General features: G+C 35.0%; 1 pseudogene; it reads left to right on the plus strand.

Annotated features, from left to right (window-relative positions):
* The first annotated feature begins 1,696 nt into the window (after nt 1-1,696).
* Nucleotides 1,697-2,254, plus strand: LOC143571974 (cytochrome P450 Tp4149 pseudogene; annotated as a pseudogene).
* Nucleotides 2,255-18,617: the final 16,363 nt, after the last annotated feature.

An 18,617-nucleotide genomic window follows, 5' to 3' on the forward strand; every position in this document is an offset into this window, starting at 1 on the left:
TCCTATAGTCTAATTTGGTTTGTTGGTGGATTAATTATGTGTTAATGCGTTTTCATAAATTTCTAGCTGTTGGGGCCTTTAAATCCGACATTAAAACCTGTTAAAATTCGTTATTATGGCCGTTTAATGATATACGTTAGTGGAGATGAACGTTGGGTTAATTAAAGTTTGTTAAATTTGGCGTTTTAATGGTCACCGGAAAAGATCCAGGTCGCCAGCGGCGATTGGTCGGAAAACCGACGGGGAAAGAGGGGTGGGGGCTGTTAGGGTATTATTATTATATTATTTTTAAATCATATTTACATTAATTACCCCTCAACTATTAGAATATATTAAAATAGAATTTAAACAAACTTACCAAATGAACCTTGTAGATTTAAATGTTTTAAGATCAAAAAGATTATAATAATGTACACATTGGATCCCAAACTTTGGATTATTTTATAAATAAAATATACTTGGATCAATTTGTTATATTATAATCGTATTGTTTGATGATCTTTTAATTAAGAAATTAAATCCCGGAGTTCCGTGAATTGGATAAACGAATAGAAAATAAACTAAACATAAATCATCGAGATTTGAAATATTAATAATGTACTTCGATGAAATGACTAAACGATTTGGTTTAAAGAATACAAACGCGTATACAAACAAAATGACGATTGTCACATAAAATTACTTGAGAGTATTATAACTTTAATTATATATATATATATATATATATATATATATATATATATATATATAAGGTTCAAATAAAAATAAAAAGTTTCCTAGGAATGATAAGAATCAATATATTTTTGACATTTGGCATTAAAACCTATGGTAAAAGAGTAATTCTAGGAAACTATGTCGGTTATAATGGTGAAAGAGTAATTCTAGGAAACTATGTCGGTTTTTGGTAATTTTAAATCTCAACCTTTGGATCCCCTAATCTAATGGCCCGTAATTATTCTTACCATTCCTAGGAAACATTCTCTTTTTACAATAACCTATCCATATATATATATATATATATATATATATGAAACATGATCAAATAAATTTTATTCTTAATATGAAAACAGTGATAACCAATTTGCTGTTATTATTAGTTTTATTTTTATAAGTGTTTTCTGTTATTTTTTTTTCGTATTTGCTAATTTTCGATTATGAGACGTTATAAGTATTTGCTTATTTATATTTTGTTGTTATTATTAAATTTTTTCTTTTGCTGATATAAGTATATGTTGGTATTTGCTTTTATTATTTTGTTCTTGATTTTGATTCTTTTGTTGTAATTTTTAGGTTTTTTTTCTTTATTATTACAAATAATTGTTTATGTAGATTGGTATGTAGTTGATATTGTGTCTTACGTTCTTATTTTTTTATAAATTGCTATTATTTCCTACGTTCTCATGTTAAGGCTAAAATGCACATGAACCTTCTCCTATATATATATATATAAAACGAAAATTCGAAATGAGTCGGGTTTGAAAAGTAACGAATGTTACATTTTTTATATATTTTTATTATTTTTTAGTACTCAAGATTCAACCCAAAATTTTTACCATTTTTAAGTTTTAATTTTCCAACAAGTTATAAGTCGTACTGAAACAACAATTTCTAATTAGCCCACTAAAGATTGTGTTCCTTAATATAGGAGGCGTTTGCAGCTGGAACTGAAACTATAAAAACAAGTGTAGAGTGGACAATGAGTGAGCTAATAAAAAACCCAAAAGCAATGAAAAAGCTTCAAGAAGAAGTAACAAAAGTGGGACAAGGAAAATCCATGATTTCCGAGGAGGATTTGGAAAGAATGTCATATCTTAAACTTGTCATAAAAGAGTCTTTGCGGTTGCATACTCCATTCCCACTTCTCCTTCCCCGAGAATCAATGCAAGACGTAAAATTAATGGGGTATGATATTGCAGCAGGCACACAAGTAATTATCAATGCTTGGGCGATAGGAAGAGATCCTGCCTCGTGGGAAGAACCAGATGAGTTTAGGCCTGAGAGGTTCTTAAACACTTCATTTACTCACCATGGGTTGCAATATGAATGGATTCCATTCGGTGCTGGCCGAAGATCATGCCCTGGTATTCAGTTTAGTGTACCCGTTATCGAGCTTGCGATAGCGAATATTGTTTATAAGTTTGATATGGCGTTGCCAAATGGAATAAGAAATGAGGATTTGGACATGACCGAGGTAATTGGTAGTACAGTCAACAAGAAGTACTCACTACTCGTCTCGGTGAGCCCTCGGTTCTAGTAGTTTATGTTGGATGGTCGGTTCAAAGGTATTGAATTTGTGTCATTGTAAACGTTTGAATGAATGTTGCAGTCAGAGTCATTCAAACGTACTTATGTATTGCATGCGTGTCTTAAAGTCTTTGGTTAGGTAATGTAGATGTGGTGTGATCATACAGTCGAGTCTTTCGAAAGAAGTCTGTAATTTCATCAGATTTGCAATTTATTTCTTTTAAGGATTAAGCATAAAATGTGTCGCATTCGAGTGGAAAAATAAAGATTGAGACATAAATTATAAGAAGTTTAGACTTTTTTTTATTGTATTTTTATTATTTATTTTCCCTTATTGTGGAACATATATAGCTCACCATACTTGTAAGGAATTTAAATTTTTTAAAAGGCTTGAAAGGAATTTAATATTGGCCATTCGGTCATTTCCATGTTTTATCTATAGACAAAATCCAAACTTTTCAATATCATCCGAATCAAATATTAGTTTTTAATAACACGTTATTGAATATCTTATGAATATTTTTAACCTGCTCCATATAATTAACAGAATAAATACAATTCATCAGATTTTGCTTATCGAAGTTTAGGTGCAAACAGGTTTTAAAATGATTGGGGATTGCTTTAAATGAAGTTGATTAGAACCTAATGATATTCAATTTGTAAAGCATGAAAACGATTTTTTGAATAATCGCATTAAATCAAATCAAATTATAAATGAAAAACTTAACCCAAAAATAGTAACAAAGTACTAGTTTTAAGTGTTCCACCAAACTTGCTCAGTATGTTTCCTTTAAAGACATTGGACTTTCATTAGGTGACGGTACCGTCAACCGTGACACTCGTATGCAACTTTCTTTTATCAGTATTATTTTTATTTAGTCAAACGCGGCATATATGAATATTGGTTATCAATTATTAATAGGTGAAATCTTTCCCATTTAACTTGACGTTTAAGGTATAGAAAAAAAGAAAGAAAATTTATCGCAATAAGCATGTTGATCATATATTTTACAATAATAGACAAGGAAATCAACTTTACCAAAATAGGCACACCCAATAACATGGAACATGGTAGACACATATGTAATGTTTGGTATGAAAGAATGAATGGTGGAATGGAATGACTTATTCCAATTGAATGAATTAAAACATGTTTGGTTGTCATGTGGTAATGGAATGCGTTATTCCTAAAAAAATGAAACTCCTTCCAATTATAGAATTTTCATTCCTTTAGGAAGGAGTGTTTTTTTTCATTCCTTCAAAGAATGAAAATGACCTAATAATAATAATAACAAAAATTATTATTATTATTATATTATAATTATTGTTATATTATCAATATAATATAGTAAATTATTATTATTATTAATATCATTATTGATTTATATATTATAATATAAGGGTATATTTGGTACGGGGTAATGGAATAGATGAGGGAATGGAATGGACGTGGTAATGGAATGGAGAAAGAAATAAAATGGATCATTACCATTCCATTGTCATGTTTGGTTACCATGTAAGAATGGAATGATTAATCACTTTATCATTATTAATATTTTTATTAGTAATAATAATAATAAAAAAATAAATAATATTAATAATAAATGAATATTCATAATAAGTATTTTTAGGACCTCGTGCTGCAACGAGATCGTTAAACTGTATATGCGTTGTGAAATGTTAACTCATCTAATTTAAAAATAAAATATATTGATAATGTAGTAATAGTTCTAATATAATAATAGTTATATTATAATATACAAAAGGACAATGATAATATAATAACTATAATTAGAAAATAATAATAATAATAATATAATTATAATTTTATAATAGTAATAATGATGTTAACTTTTTGACTTTTTCATTCCTTAAAGGAATGAAAAAAAAAAACACCCATACCCAAAGGAATGAAAATCCTAAAAATAGAAGGAGTTTAATTCCATTTGAAATGATCCATTCCATTCATGCATGGTAACCAAACATGTTTTTTTTCATTCCTTTGGAATGCCTTATTACATTTCACCTTCCATTCCTCCATAACAAACACTACCTAACTATTATTAGAATTATTATTATATTTAAATTTGGTGAGCTAACATTTCACAACGCGTATGCATGATTCAACGCTTTTACGATTATTTTTATTTGATTAAATATCTCGTTGTAACACGCGTGTTTTAAAAACTAGTTATTATGAATATTCATATTATTAATTATTATTATTATTTTCTACTACTAATAATAATTAGTAAATAATGATAAATATTATCAGTTTATTATTATTAGTAAATATTATTATTATTATTATTATTAACAATAATAATATTTACTAATAATAATAAAGTGAAAAATCATTTCATTCCTACATGATAACTAAACATTACAATGGAATGTAATGATCCATTTCATTCATTTGTTCATTCCGTTACTACGTCCATTCCATTCCTTTATTCATTTCATTGCCCCATACTAAACAGAATCATAATTTCTTTAGGCTTCAACATGCAACCCTTTAGCATAACTCTGAATTTCATAAAAAAAGTTAGTTGGCACCAAAATAATAGAATAAGATTGTGTTTGGTAAGTCACCACATCCATCGGCCACCATCACCACATTTTTATTTCATTCTTTGTTTTTTTTTCCCGGCTATGGAACAACACAACATAATGATCCATTTCGTTCTCACATGGCAACCAACATAGGTAATGAAATAGTAATGATCTATTTCATTTCTTGTTCATTTCATTATCTCGTACATTTCATTTCCCTGTCCATTCCATTACCCCATACCAACAGACCCTTAGATAGCGTTTGGTATGCAGGAATGAGAGACGAAATGAAATGGACCCCTTGTGAAGGAATTAAAAAAGTGTTTTTGGTTGATCAATGGAATTGTAAGGCCCTGACCCGGGTGCCCTACATTGGCATAGGATTTACTCATAAACACAGTTCTAAATATCAGAGTGAATTGAAATTTTTCTTTGAATAATTAAAAGTCAACCATTCAATATAAAACATTCAAATATTGTCTTTAAACATAACTCAAAACATCCTAAATAAAAATCATAGCAATCCCTCCTCATATGCTAGTCTCTTCAGTTCATGTCATGTGTCTTCCTCAAGCCAGCTGCTTTAACTTATTTGCCTGCGTGCATACTATAAGTCAGCTATGCTGAGTGAGTTCTAGTTAATCAGGCAACATAAATTACATTCACATACTTACATATGCGTATCCAAAGATACATATTACATACCTAACCTGTTTACTTTTCTTTCATGCATACATACGTACATTTATACTTTCATGCTTTATTGTTTTAACTTTCATATTACATACATAACTATCTTTACACTTTTAAGAGCCTTTCGCCCTATAACCTCACAGATATTATAAGGGTCTGGTACCTATCCTCTCAAATATTATGAGGGTTTAGTCCCTACCATCTTAGATATTATTAGGGTCTGGTTCTTATCATCTCAGATATTTTAAGGGTCTGGTCTATATCCTCTCATATATTATTATGGTTTGGTCCTACCATCTCAGATATTATAAGGGTCTGGGCCTATCCTCTAAGATATTATTAGGTTGTGGTCCATTCTTTCCATACAACCATACATACATTCCATATATTCATACATATATAACCATACCTTTCAACTTACATACATATTCACATATCATACACTTACTATATTTTGTAAGTGTAATAACCTATCATAGAGTATGCATACAGTCCCGAAAAACATAACAGAGTAAAGGGGCTAAAAACTCACTTGAATCCTGTTTCTTTCAGAGCTTATGGTCACACCTCTCTTCAGCTGGGCACGACTAAATGTGTAATAATTACAAGCATCACTTTAGCTTCTCATAACCAAATCATATTTCTAGGTTAGCGAAGCTCCTAAAGAATGGGGGTCCGGGGGCAGCACCCTGGTTGCGGGGTCCTAGGGGCTGCCCCTAGCAGGGTCCAAAGGGCAAAGCCCCTGGCTGGGGTTAAATTCATTAGAATCGAGTCGAGTCTCCAACAAGTCGAATCAAGTTTCGAATCGAGTCGAGTTTCCAATTGAATCGAATCGACTTTTAAACGAATCGAATCGAATTTTTAAACGAATCGACTTTTTTAAACGAATCAAATCAAAATTTTTAAACGAATCGAATCAACGTTTTAAACGAATCGAATCGCATTCCTCCGAATGCGATTCGAATTTGGTTTTCAGACCTTTAAGCTATACTCGTTGTTCTTTTATCCCTTAAAGGTCCGTTTTACTACTACACGAGTTTTGGGTCATAACAACTTCACCTTCTTGCTTTAACAGGGTCTGAGCATCACCCGTCCGTCCCGTCTCGTACCCGTTAAGTAGTTTACTATAGAGTTTAGATTTTCTAACACTATAAGGTCCGATTCATCAGCCTACCAAGGCGTTCGTCAAACCGACATGAAATACATAACCTTTAAACTAAAACTTACCTCTTTCAGTTCGGATTCGAGTCTAGACGCGGATATAGACACTTTCTTGCTTCGGATCTGATTCAACACGTGAACCTAGACGTGTTTCTTGTTGTTTGATGAAGATTCGACACGAAATCTATCCTTTCTTCAGCTCGGATCTAGGTCCGAAATGATAAGAGTGTTTGTGTGTGTTTTTTAGAGTGTATAGAGGCAAGGATGATGGAAATGAAGGTTTTAGGTTTTTAGAGAGGTTTAAGGGTGTTAAAATACCCCTAACGAAATCTGCCTTTTCTTCAGCTCGGATCTGGCTCCGAAATGATAAGAGTGTTTGTGTGTGTTTTTTTAGAGTGTATAGAGGCAAGGATGATGGAAATGAGGGTTTTAGAGAGGTTTAAGGGTGTTTGAATACCCCTAAGGTTATGGACCTTAAGTCCCATCACCATCCCTGTATCCATCTTTTATTTTCCAAACCCACGCTTAACTTATTATTACTCTACATAACCAAACACACACAATTAATTAAAATAACAGTCTTTTATTATTTATTCATAAAAACAAGATGTTATAGGAATAGAATCACCTATTACAATGTTAATTCTAATCTCTTTAAAACACCCAAAATTCATTCCACCCCTCCATGGTTTTCTATCATTCCATTGCCTCTTTCACACTATACATATCACCTCCACCACCATCCCACCCACCACCGCCGCCGCCAGTCTCTCACCACTACCACCATGAACCACCATTATTGCCCGCCCACCACGGCCACCGCCCACCACCACCGCTCGTCAACGCCACCAACCATCGCCACCGCAGCCCACCACCGCCACCACCGACCACCATTCCCGCCCACCATCCCCACCACCACTACCACTCACAACCATTTTTATTTTATTCCATCTTTTATAGCCTACTAAGCATCACAATGTAAGAACTCATTATATTTCCATATGGGACTAAACGCCTCAATGAAATGGTAATGATAAATTTCATTACAAATTAAAGAAAAATGTAGAAAACAGTATTGAAGAAATCTTGGATTACATAATGATTGAGGATTGCGTAACTTACATTGGTGATAGATGGTGGTGTATGAGAGCTTGTGCATTATTTAGGAGTGAGAAATTCGCATATAACATAAAATTTACGGATTCGGATATATTCTAAAGAAGTGAGCCAGCTTTGAGTCGAATCCCGTGGACAAATTTAGTTAAAGGGGGAAATATGGAGAAAAATGGTTTCAAAATGGTAAAAGCGAAGAAACAGGCATTTCGCTTCGCTCAGCCTTGAGAAGCGAAACAGGCTTCGCTCAGCCATGCGAAGCGAAACGAAACATTCCATGCGAAATGGTTTAAGCTGTGACCCGATTAATTTTCTGATGCGTTTTTGTTAAAGGACTGTCAACCCCAGCCAGGGGCTCTGCCCCTTGGACCCTGCTAGGGGCTGCCGCCCCTAGACCCCGCTACCAAGGGCGCTGCCCCCGGACCCCCATTAGTTGAGGGTTTCTTTAACTTAGATGTAAGAAATAGTAGTAATGGATAATTGACGCGCGTAATGTATTGTACAGTTAGCCGTGCGCAGCTAAGGAAGGGCATTACCATTAACGGCGAGAGAAATCGTCTCCAGGTGAGTTCTAGCCCCATTTCTCCTTGAGATGGTTTCGGGGCTGTGTGCATACTTGTAAGAATAGTAACCTATATACTTATGTGTGCTTAATGTGAATGATTAATGCAAGAATGAAAGAAATATATATATCTATGTGAATAACACAAATGATTAATGTAAGAATGAAAGAAAAATGTTAGAACTTGTATATGTTAGTTGTTTAACTTAACATGTTTGTAAGAATCTAGAAGGAATGTGAAGTAAGCGTCAGAGTGGCAGACCCTTCTAATACCTGGGCAAGAATAGTAAAAGTCAGGGTGGCAGGCCCTTCTAATACCTGGGTAAGAATAGAGTGGCCGACTCTACGATATCGGTGCAAGAATTCGAGTGTCAGACCCTTATAATATCTGTGCAAGAAGTCGGGTGGCAGACTCTTATAATATCTGGGCAAGAATGTATGTATAATCGTATATGGTAAGAATGTGTAAGAATATGTAAGAGTAGTGCAAATAATGTTTGTATGTAAATGCAAGAATGTGTAAGAATAAATCTGTAAGCTGTTAAACTAGAACTCACTCAGCGTAGCTGACTTTTAGTATGCACGCAAGTAAATAGATTAAAGGAGCTGGCTTGAGGATGGCACGTGGCAGGGACTGGAAGACTGGCATCCCGAGACAGAAGTATTCTAAATTATATGATATGTATTAAGACAAGTTAACTTTTGTTAGACAAGATTTAATGCTTTGTAATGTGATGTTTGAAGTTTTAAGTTATTCCGCGAAAGTTTTAATTAACTATGATTTTGGAACTTTGTTTATGAGTAAATCCAACGCCAAAGTAGGGTTCCGGGAACGGGGTCTTACAGTTAAATATGATATATATGCTATCCCCAAAATGTAAAAGGGTTTAAAAGGGGGGGTGTCAGACACTCACTTAGAAATCGACGATGAATTGAAATATAAACCGAAAGCGTATTAAAGAATCCGAAACAATTGAACTTCATGAACTATAAATAAAATAATACGAAAATTCAACGACTAACTAACGGGATTATTAAAGTCAATTATTGTATAATTTGCTGGGAATAAATTATAGTTTATTATAATTTTTACTAATTTTTAAGGCATTTGATTATTTTAATAATATTTTATGTTTTAATGGATTTTAACGAGTTCATATTATTTGATTTATCATATATCGTAAATACGAGAAATGAGGCATTGGTAATACATGGTTATGTTTTACGAGTTAAACAAATTTTCTAATGGGTTTAACGAGTATTTAAATGATTAAATTTACGGATTAATATTAACGAAAACGAATTAAAATTTGACGGTTTAATGAGTTTGGAAGTCGGTTTTGCATGGAAAATGGTGAAATATGATTTATTTTTAATTTATAAAATCTTTATTTGATTTAAAATATTTTATTTAGTTTATTGTGATTTTTAATTAATTTATAAAATGTAATTCAATTTTAAAATAATAAGATAAAGATAAAAGAAATATATCAAAAATATATGAGCTGACACGGGTACCCGGGTCTCACATCTATCACACGCATGCCTTAACCAGTTGATCTAGCATTTCATTCGGTTAGCATATGGAAACAATTATATTTATACACTATAAGCAGTTCATCTTCCTCATTAAACCCTAGCCATTTGATTCTCCCAAACGGTTCCATATTTGATCGAATTGTGCTAGGGGTTTTTGTTATATGAACAATGATGAACAAAAGCCCTATACTAATTACCTGGAAGTATTGTTAATTGAAGGTTAACGGAGACTTGCTGGAAAAACTTCTTGGCCGGAGAAATCGAGGTATTTAGAGAGATATTTAGTGTAATTAGTTAGTATGAGCGATTTTGTATGAAGCTTCTCGTCCTATAGTCTAATTTGGTCTGTTGGTGGATTAATTATGTGTTAATGCGTTTTCATAAATTTCTAGCTGTTGGGGCCTTTAAATCCGACATTAAAACCTGTTAAAATTCGTTATTATGGCCGTTTAATGATATACGTTAGTGGAGATGAACGTTGGGTTAATTAAAGTTTGTTAAATTTGGCGTTTTAATGGTCACCGGAAAAGATCCAGGTCGCCAGCGGCGATTGGTCGGAAAACCGACGGGGAAAGAGGGGTGGGGGCTGTTAGGGTATTATTATTATATTATTTTTAAATCATATTTACATTAATTACCCCTCAACTATTAGAATATATTAAAATAGAATTTAAACAAACTTACCAAATGAACCTTGTAGATTTAAATGTTTTAAGATCAAAAAGATTATAATAATGTACACATTGGATCCCAAACTTTGGATTATTTTATAAATAAAATATACTTGGATCAACTTGTTATATTATAATCGTATTGTTTGATGATCTTTTAATTAAGAAACTAAATCCCGGAGTTTCGTGAATTGGATAAACGAATAGAAAATAAACTAAACATAAATCATCGAGATTTGAAATATTAATAATGTACTTCGATGAAATGACTAAACGATTTGGTTTAAAGAATACAAACGCGTATACAAACAAAATGACGATTGTCACATAAAATTACTTGAGAGTATTATAACTTTAATAATATATATATATATATATATATATATATATATATATATATATATAGGTTCAAATAAAAATAAAAAGTTTTCTAGGAATGATAAGAATCAATATATTTTTGACATTTGGCATTAAAACCTATGGTAAAAGAGTAATTCTAGGAAACTATGTCGGTTATAATGGTGAAAGAGTAATTCTAGGAAACTATGTCGGTTTTTGGTAATTTTAAATCTCAACCTTTGGATCCCCTAATCTAATGGCCCGTAATTATTCTTACCATTCCTAGGAAACATTCTCTTTTTACAATAACCTATCCATATATATATATATATATATATATATATATATGAAACATGATCAAATAAATTTTATTCTTAATATGAAAACAGTGATAACCAATTTGCTGTTATTATTAGTTTTATTTTTATAAGTGTTTTCTGTTATTTTTTTTTCGTATTTGCTAATTTTCGATTATGAGACGTTATAAGTATTTGCTTATTTATTTTTTGTTGTTATTATTAAATTTTTTCTTTTGCTGATATAAGTATATGTTGGTATTTGCTTTTATTATTTTGTTCTTGATTTTGATTCTTTTGTTGTAATTTTTAGGTTTTTTTTCTTTATTATTACAAATAATTGTTTATGTAGATTGGTATGTAGTTGATATTGTGTCTTACGTTCTTATTTTTTTATAAATTGCTATTATTTCCTACGTTCTCATGTTAAGGCTAAAATGCACATGAACCTTCTCCTATATATATATATATATACACAAAACGAAAATTCGAAATGAGTCGGGTTTGAAAAGTAACGAATGTTACATTTTTTATATATTTTTATTATTTTTTTTTTGAGAAAGGAAAAAAATTTGCGGGTTTTTATTTATTTTTATTTTTTTTGCTATAGTAACTCGACTCGAGTTGCTACAATACGTTCGAATCGAGTTGATACATTGCATGCGAATCAAGTTGCTATAGTGCGTGTGAATCGAGCTGCTATGGTGTGTGCAACTCGAGTTGCTAAAGTGATATATATATATATATATATATATATATATATATATATATATATATATATATATATATATATTTGAAAAGATGCACCTAAACTCCCAACAAAATCAAAAAGACTTTAGTCTAAAATCACTAAATCGGTTTAGATCTGAGTTTTTCAACCGAATCTAAACCTAGACACAAAAGCTCAAAACACAAAAACATGGAGTTGATAATTTTCGTGTATTTCTAAGGTGTAAAGTACTCCAAAAGAAATTGATAACACGAAAAACAACCTAAAATCTAACAAAAACTAAGATCAAAATTCTAAAAGTATGATTTGAAAACCACAAAAAGTTGAGCTAAATGTCATGATACCAATTGTAGGCCCCGAAACCGGATCCGACAAACGAATGAATTTTGTTATTGATAATCGATCGAGATGGGTGCAGTGAAATCAAACGATCGAACGAAAACAAATAAAAATAATATAAACGAACGATCTTATTATCGGATAAAAGATTAATATATTAAACGAACCAATCCCATCCAGGATGAGCTCCCTTTGGTGGGTGATTTACACCATGGAAACACACACATACATATGACAACATGTGACATATTTATAGCAAAAACAATGTTCTAGAAGATCTCCTCCCTGTTGAAGCTAAACTTGTGCACCGAAACTCTCATCTCGTGTTCGGATTTCTCGCCCACTTTAATTATTAACTTGACCATAAATATATTACGAGTTTCGCATTTTAATATCGCAAGTCACAAATTATTGGGCTTACAACTGGGTGTTGACACGTATAAAGTTGCACACCACGTGTAACACTCAAATGATAACTGAAAATGTACAACATATAATCCAGGGAAAACAATAAAGTAAGAAGCAAATAGAAGAAACCGTATTTTATGAGTGCATGCCTTGCATTCGTGTTTATAATATATATACACACACATACATGTTTGTGTAATTGACCTATTTACAAATGTTTAATTGGTATTTCACAAGACCTATTTATATACGTATACATTTACATATATGCAAATTATTCATTTACATACGTAAATGTATTAAGATATAAATATCTTATATATGATGGAGTAAATAATAAACATGAACATGTATGTAATTATATCAATATATTATTTAGCATGTAATTTGAATTAAACATGTAAATTTGTTAGCAGTTGAGTCTGAAGTTTATGAAACAAACATTTTTAGACAATGATTAAATAAAATTTTGATAATACTTTGCTCCTTAATGACGATAATATCACTCTTCTTGCAACAAAACACTAAAATATTTCAAAAAAGAAATTTTATTATCCAATTAAAAATTCAGAAAAAAGAGTTTTTAAAGAATAATAACCCCCCCCCCTCTCTCTCTCTCTATATATATATATATATATATATGTATATAGGATCAGGATCATGTGAGAACTTTTTAGGAACTGAGAACTATGAGAACCATTTTGGACAACAAAAAAAATAGAAAATAAAAAAATCATAAAACAAAAAAAAAACACAAAAATAAAAAAAAGTAAAAAAACCAAAGTTCTTATTTATCATCCCGGTTTCTAACAAAAGAAAAAAAACGTCAAAAAAAAAATTCTCAGTTTAGCTAAATTATACATATATGTATAATATGACATATATGTACACACATGTTTTTTATCCTATACACATGTAAAATTTAAGGTAAATGATAATGTACATATGTGTACATTACGTAACTAGAGATTAAATGAAAGTATACATATGTGTATAAGTATAATACGAATTAAAAAGAAAAAAAATCGGTTTTTTTTATTATACATATATGTATAATATGTACACACATGTTTTTTTCCATACACATATGTATAATTTAAGGTAAATGATAATGTATATATGTGTACATTACGTAACTAGAGATTAAATGAAAGTATACATATGTGTATAGGTATAATACGAATTAAAAAGAAAAAAAATCGGTTTATTTTTAATGTAACCGGAATGAAATATAAGAATTTTGGTTTTTTTACTTTTTTAAAATTTTCGGTTTTTTTTGTTTTATAATTTTTTAAATATTTTCTTAAAAGTTTTTTTGTGGTTCAAAATGGTTCTCAAAGTTCTCAAATTGCCAATGGTTCTCTTAGGATCCTTACCCTAGTATGTGTATATATATATATATATATATATATATATATATATGGTAAGGTTAAAATGAAAATCCATTTGAGTTGTGAAAACCCGCGAAAACCCTATGTAACATCGTTTTTTTTTTGTTACATGTGTCATATATGTTGTAACATTTAATACAAAACATCGAAACATCAAAAAAAAATGTTTTGCTATTTTTTAACATTTTTTTACTAATTTTTATATATGTTTTCAAGAGAGAGAAAAAATTATATTTATATTTACATTTTTTATTCACTTTAATTGTGGACCACAAGATTTAAACATTAATTAAAAACATGTGGTTGAGAATGAGTTTTTAGAGTTTTCAAAACTTAAGTGGGTTTTCATTTTACACTTAGTCTATATATATATTATATATATATGATTCTTTGGTGGCCATCCTTTTCTAGAATTACTGGTGTACATAAGCGTGTTCTGTTCAACGAACATGGTCATGTCTCAAAACACGAGGTCCAAGGTGTGTGTTGAAGAGGTATGTACCCGCCTCAACACCAAGCAAGGCGGGTCAACCCACAAGATAAAGACATTATGAAGGCACAAAGCCAAAACCCAGGCGCATGGCGCATACAAAACATGCTCAGGCATCATATGCTCGCGCATCACATACGCGCGCGGCGCATATCACATGCTCTTGCACATCACATATGCGCGTGGCGCACCAGCGCGCGGCGCATATCACACGCTCGTGCATATCACACCTGCGCATGAAATATCTGCGCGTGAGAATAAAAAGAAGACTTCGCGCATCCTCAGGATGGGCGCATATCACACGTACACATAATCAACCTCGTCCTTATCCAAATCAGGATCAGGGCAACCTTGATTGTGCACGTCAGACAATCTTCCAGAAGGCATCTTTTTAAGGAGTAAGAATATGCTGATGTTGACAGCTGCCAAATGAAAGGTCGACAACTCAGCATGACACATGTGCTACCACATGATTACAACCAACGAGAAAGCGCCAGGTGTCCCAGAGGACACGTGGCGCAGTGCGATTGGAGGAGGCCAACGAGGCTGAGCCCAACCAGTGGAAACCCTAGCACTATAAATACAGCATCAACTCCACTTTGATGACACATTCATTCATACTCAATCATTGACAGTTACAAGCAGTGATATCACATTCAATCATATTGAATTATATTCACTCACAGTCAGTTACAGAAAACACACAGTCACACAATCAAGAGTATTCAGCGGTTCAGCAATACTCTTGAGATTCACTGACTCACACTTTATTATCTTCTCCACAAAGATACTGATTCTCACGCCGGAGGGTTACCCCAAAGAGGACCCCTCTGTCCCTTTCTGAGGGGTAAGTAACGGCGCTGTTCATTTTGTAGGTGGAAGAACACGGATTCAGAGGAACCATCGGTGAAACAGTTTAATCATACCCGAGGAAAGTAGATCTGCTACCAGTGAGTAGATCCACGTTTCTTCATTGGCGCCATCCGTGGGACAAACGGCAATCAGATCTCATCCAGATCTACAAAAAAATCAATCACCATGGTTTCTGGAGTTCGTAACGTTGATCAAGCTCTGGAGGATATTGAACGTGAGGGTGTTAACGACGGACAGCAGGTTCTGAGGGTTCCGCGTGATTCTACGCGTACCACCAGCAACCGTCCCTTCGTCACAACCCCTCACGGCCAGACTGAAACTCCTCCAGACGATCACACGTTACAAAATATGCCCGGCGCGAAGCTGAAAGGACCAATGGGTCCAGAAGATGAAGCAAATGATCCGAATGAATGGCTCATAAACGAGCAGCGGCGTCTGATTGAAAAGTACAACGAAATGGTCAAGCAGAAGAAGCTAGCCGACCAAACACAAAGGCAGGCTTTTGATAAGCAGACTACAAAGAGGCCGCGCGCGCCGGAAGAGGGACATTCTGTTCACACTGCACACACTGAGTTCAGTGATGAAGAAGTGCATAGCATGAGGAAGACACGGGATACTCATGCAGGAGGCTCACAGCTCCGCGCGCCTGTGAACATGGCGCCTGGAGCCAGAGCAGATCTGGATCTGCACATGCCCTACAGCCCACCGATCAGAGGGCAAGTGGACGTAACCACGCCCTACAGACCAGCCATCCTGGTAAAACACTCAAAGTTTACTGCGCGCATCGCGCAGGCTCCCATCCAGCACAAGACAAAGATGCCAAGTGGTCTGGGCAAATATGATGGCACAACAGATCCAGATGACTTTTTGCAAGGTTTCTATAACACGGGAAACCTAGAGAGCTGGACGATGCCAACATGGTGTCATATGTTTGCTCGCTGCCTCACGGGCGCAGCGCGGGTATGGTTCGAGAGCTTGCCGACAGGGCAAATTGATGGGTTCGAGGAACTATTAGAAAAGTTCCAAGCCCACTTCGTACAGCAGCGCAGGCACACGCGCGATCCTGATGACATCATGCACTGCATACGCAGGAATGATGAAACGATTGAAGATTACATCACTCGTTTCAATCAGGAATCCCTGGCAATCGGGGGTATAACTGAGCAGCTCCTGCGCGTGGCCTTTATACAAGGCGCGCGCAGTGATCAACTCCGCCGGGCTCTTGTAAGCAAAGATGGTATGCCCACCACGTGGGCCAAGTTAATGGAGGCATCGCGAGTTTTCACCGAGAAATGAGAAACAGATTGCCCAAGATAGGGCAAGAGAAAGAGCGCATCAGGCAGAGTCACCGCGCAGCAAAAATAAGAGGGCCAAACAGAACTCTGTATGGTCCAGGTTGCAGCCAACAAGTTTTTCTTCCGCGGAAAAACAACCGCAACCAACCTCACCACAGCCCCAAAAAGAAGTTCGTAATCGCGGGGAGGGTGACAAGAGGGAGGGCGGCAGAGATCCTAGCAGACCTCTGCCAAGAATATGGACGCCCCTCACTAAAACACCTTCACAGGTGTTAAGTACTGAGAATGTCCAATTCAAGCCCCCCAAACAACTACACTACAAGGGACCGCAAAACAGTGGCAAATATTGTGAATTTCACAGGTCCCCGGGCCACAACACCGACGCATGCCATCATTTAAAGGATGCGATCGAGAAGGATGTAAAGTCGGGCAGGCTGGCTCACTTGGTAAAAAACCAAAGAATAGAAGATGAGCAACCGGAAGGAGCCTCTGCCAGCAAGAAGTACAAAAGAATCTGTGTGGCTGAGGGGGGACGAAAAGGGCAGACGTCAAGAAAGAGAAGCGCGCAAATCCACGGAGATTGGCGCGAGCAGCAAGTCATCTTCCCAAGAATCAGGGGAGGCCCTTCAATAAGCAGTCCTCTCGTCATTACCACACACATTGCTCATTACGAAGTGTCAAAGGTCCTGGTGGACACTGGAAGCGAATCTGACATTATGTATGAGCAGTGTTTCAGAAAGTTAGACCCGGCAGACCAAGCGCGGCTCGAAATTGTGAACGCACCAATCTGTGGTGTCTCAAATGAAATCATACATCCCCTAGGCCAGATTCAGTTTGAACTAACTATGGGGGATGATGAGCACAAGCGAGCCGAAGTTGTCAACTTCTTGGTCTTGCCCACCACGTCATGCCACAATATGATCCTGGGTAGGGGAACGATTGCCCAATTTAATGTTGTACCGTCGCCAGCGCACGACGCATTGGGGATCCCTACACCAACAGGCGTAGCATTTGTTTACCGCGATCATTTGTGCGCAGTGACAAGCACGCCGCGGGAAGGGAGAATGAAACTTACAATGGCTGACAATGCGCCAGAGAAGTGGATTTTAAACCCAAAATTCCCAGAGCAAACGGTCACAATTGGCGCTACCATTTCAGACGAAACGAGATTGAGAATGAAAAAGTTGCTCACAAAATACACGTCGGTTTTCGCGTGGCAACACTCCGATATGACGGGGGTCCCGCGAGACTTGGCGCAACATTCTCTTAACACGTTTAAGTCGGTGGAGCCAATTGCACAGAAAAAGAGAATCATGGGGGATGAAAAGGCGAAGGCCATGAATGAGCAAGTGGAGGACCTGTTGCGCGCAAACATCATCCGCCCGATTCGATACCAGACATGGGTAGCCAATCCTGTGATGGTAAAGAAAAGCAACGGGTCATGGAGAATGTGTATTGACTTCAAGGACCTCAACAAAGCATGTCCGAAAGATTGTTACCCCCCTCCCAAACATCGACGCAAAGGTGGACTCCGTGGCGCCATTCAAGCTCAAATGTTTCCTGGATGCCTACAAAGGCTATCACCAGATTCAAATGGCACCACAGGATGAAGACAAGACGGCCTTCAGAACCGACAAGGGTGTTTTTTGTTACACAAAAATGCCCTTTGGTTTAAAGAATGCGGGCGCAACCTATCAGAGACTTATGGATTCGGTTTTCAGTGAACAAATCGGAAGAAATCTAGAAGTCTACGTTGATGATTTGGTGATCAAGAGCAGGGAGGAGAGACAAATGCTCAAAGACATCGAGGAAACTCTTCAGCGCCTAACGGAAGTTAACATGAAGCTCAACCCGAGCAAATGTACTTTCGGCGCAGAAGAGGGGAAATTTCTTGGTGTAATGGTCACTAAGGATGGTTTC

This window comes from Bidens hawaiensis, unplaced genomic scaffold, assembly GCF_021521415.1.
Source record: "Bidens hawaiensis isolate Kalapana, Puna unplaced genomic scaffold, B.hawaiensis_p1.1 tig00025638_1, whole genome shotgun sequence".
Lineage (NCBI taxonomy): Eukaryota > Viridiplantae > Streptophyta > Magnoliopsida > Asterales > Asteraceae > Bidens > Bidens hawaiensis.